The following is a 3389-nucleotide window of genomic DNA, read 5'->3' as shown; positions in this document are numbered from 1 at the left end:
GACATCCGAGGGGTCTGTGTAGAGGAGAAGAGAGGACTGGCCGTACTGAGTGAGTTAATTAAGGCGTTTTGAAGCCATATCATGTGCACCGAAGTGTGTGTGTGTGTGTGTGTGTGTGTGTGTGTGAGAGAGAGAGAGAGAGAGAGAGAGAGAGAGAGAGAGAGAGAGAATTGTGTTCAGTGTTCACTTACAATGGGAAGATAATTCACTGCCATTGCCGAGATTTCTGACGAATCCTCAGGGGACAAAACTTCGGGCATACAATTAGCTCTCTCTTTCTCTCTCAGAGGGAAACAAACAAACAAAAAGACCCCAAATTGCTGTCTTTTAAGAGTTTATATCACCCACCCACCCCCCTCCCCGAACTCCCCACCTAACTTCACCGCCCCGAACCCTTTTTTGTTATTATTTTTGAAAAAAATTCATTGTTGACTACGCGAGAACTGTGAAGCTGTAGGCCAGACTTGTATTCCCCCCCGCCCCCCCCCCCATGCCCCCCCCAACCCCCCCCACAGAAACATGATGTTCCATGACTTGCATAAATTTGTTTGTTGTTGTTGTTTTTTCCCCTAGTATCATGTTGTTCTGTATTAACTTGGTCAGTTTCAGTTTCAGTTTCAGTAGCTCAAGGAGGCGTCACTGCGTTCGGACAAATCCATACACGCTACACCACATCTGCCAAGCAAGATGCCTGACCAGCAGCGTAACCCAACGCGCTTAAAAATTCGTGACCCCGACGTGATTCGAACACGCAACCTTCTGATCTGGAGTCAGACGCGCTACCGTTGCGCCACGGAGTCCACTTGGTCAGTCAGTGTTGGACAGCATCTCTATGGGGATCTAAGTAAAGGCATGCTGTACAACACACCCGTACCCACTGTGCCAGTGTTTGTTGTGCCTGACAATGCTAAGTAAAGGCATGCTGTACAACACACCCGTACCCACTGTGCCAGTGTTTGTTGTGCCTGACAATGCTAAGTAAAGGCATGCCATACAACACACCCGTACCCATTGTCCACTGTGTCAGTGTTTGTTGTGCCTGACAATGCTAAGTAAAGGCATGCCATGCAACACACCCGTACCCACTGTGTCAGTGTTTGTTGTGCCTGACAATGCTAAGTAAAGGCATGCCATACAACACACAGTGTTTGTTGTGCCTGACAATGCTAAGTAAAGGCATGCTGTACAACACACCCCTACCCATTGTCCACTGTGTCAGTGTTTGTTGTGCCTGACAATGCTAAGTAAAGGCATGCCATACAACACACCCGTACCCACTGTGTCAGTGTTTGTTGTGCCTGACAATGCTAAGTAAAGGCATGCTGTACAACACACCCGTACCCACTGTGCCAGTGTTTGTTGTGCCTGACAATGCTAAGTAAAGGCATGCCATACAACACACCCGTACCCACTGTGTCAGTGTTTGTTGTGCCTGACAATGCTAAGTAAAGGCATGCCATACAACACACAGTGTTTGTTGTGCCTGACAATGCTAAGTAAAGGCATGCCATACAACACACCCGTACCCACTGTGCCAGTGTTTGTTGTGCCTGACAATGCTAAGTAAAGGCATGCTGTACAACACACCCGTACCCACTGTGTCAGTGTTTGTTGTGCCTGACAATGCTAAGTAAAGGCATGCCATACAACACACCCGTACCCACTGTGTCAGTGTTTGTTGTGCCTGACAATGCTAAGTAAAGGCATGCCATACAACACACCCGTACCCATTGTCCACTGTGTCAGTGTTTGTTGTGCCTGACAATGCTAAGTAAAGGCATGCCATACAACACACCCGTACCCACTGTGCCAGTGTTTGTTGTGCCTGACAATGCTAAGTAAAGGCATGCCATACAACACACCCGTACCCACTGTGTCAGTGTTTGTTGTGCCTGACAATGCTAAGTAAAGGCATGCTGTACAACACACCCGTACCCACTGTGCCAGTGTTTGTTGTGCCTGACAATGCTAAGTAAAGGCATGCCATACAACACACCCGTACCCACTGTGTCAGTGTTTGTTGTGCCTGACAATGCTAAGTAAAGGCATGCTGTACAACACACCCGTACCCACTGTGTCAGTGTTTGTTGTGCCTGACAATGCTAAGTAAAGGCATGCCATACAACACACCCGTACCCATTGTGTCAGTGTTTGTTGTGCCTGACAATGCTAAGTAAAGGCATGCTGTACAACACACCCGTACCCACTGTGTCAGTGTTTGTTGTGCCTGACAATGCATGGGATGTTGTGACAAAGCTGGGCTGAGCAGACATGCTGAGCTCCCTACCATCCTTTCAGATTTCCAATCACAATGTGTTATATATTTAAAAAAAAAAAAAAAAAAAAATCAGTTATCAGTTACTCATCACTTACAGTTATATTGATGTTTTTTCATTGACTCACTTGTGTAAACAAAGTGAGTCTATGTTTTAACCCGGTGTTCGGTTGTGTGTGTGTGTGTGTGTCCGTGTGTCTGTGATAAACTTTAACATTGACATTTTCTCTGCAAATACTTTGTCAGTTGACACCAAATTTGGAATAAAAATAGGAAAAATTCAGTTCTTTCCAGTCATCTTGTTTAAAACAATATTGCACCTTTGGGATGGGCACGAAAAAAAAAAAAAAGAAGCCAATTTATATGCAGACTGCATTTACTGTTATATTTATATTTTTTTGTATTCTCTAAACTTGGCACTTTGACCTCTTATTCTGACACAACAACAAGAGGAGTCATTATTATCATTTTTTTTTTGTTCAAACAGGAACTTCTTTTGCTAAGCATGGAATTTTTATTTATTTTGCAAACATTTTTGGTGCAGATAGTAAAAAAGGGAAGTTACTCTGTAATTAATGCTAGGGGACTTAATTTATCACAAGTGAGTCTTGAAGGCCTTGCCTCTCTTGTTTTTTGTTTTGTTTTTTTGAATTTAAACTGTCATCTCGTTTTCTTCCCTCTCTTCTTGATGGGCAGCTTTGGGAAGTCGTTGATATACTGGCTTTTCTCCAGTTGAGATTGACAACACCGCTAAATTGTGATTGGTTTGCCTGGATCGCCATGCCATGGAGGATAACTCACGGTTTCTTTTCTTACAGAGGGACGTGACTCTTCGCAGATATTTCAGGGAAGCAATCGTCTCCCAACCTTGAGAGGAATTTGAAAAAGGCCCCTGGGTTGCCATTTTCTGAAGTGTTGATATCGTTCTCTAACTCTTCCTCCCAAACCCCGACTCCCTCATGGATTTCCCTCCTCTGCTGGAAGTGATCGTTAATGATAATGTGTTAAACATATGAATACGCAGTGTTAATGATTATGTGATATAGATATAAATACGCATGTGTGTCTGATGTGTGTGTGTGTGTGTGTGTGTGTGTGCGCGCGCGCGTGCGTT

General features: G+C 44.4%; 1 non-coding gene across 1 annotated transcript; it reads right to left on the bottom strand.

Annotated features, from left to right (window-relative positions):
• Positions 1-728: 728 nt before the first annotated feature.
• On the bottom strand, positions 729-800 carry Trnaw-cca (transfer RNA tryptophan (anticodon CCA)). The gene has a single exon. It is a non-coding gene; the product is annotated as a tRNA-Trp (tRNA).
• Between the last annotated feature and the right edge of the window lie 2589 nt (positions 801-3389).

This window comes from Babylonia areolata, chromosome 17 (genome assembly GCF_041734735.1).
Source record: "Babylonia areolata isolate BAREFJ2019XMU chromosome 17, ASM4173473v1, whole genome shotgun sequence".
Taxonomy (NCBI): Eukaryota; Metazoa; Mollusca; class Gastropoda; order Neogastropoda; family Buccinidae; genus Babylonia; species Babylonia areolata.
This window is presented reverse-complemented; position numbering and strand designations above follow the sequence as displayed.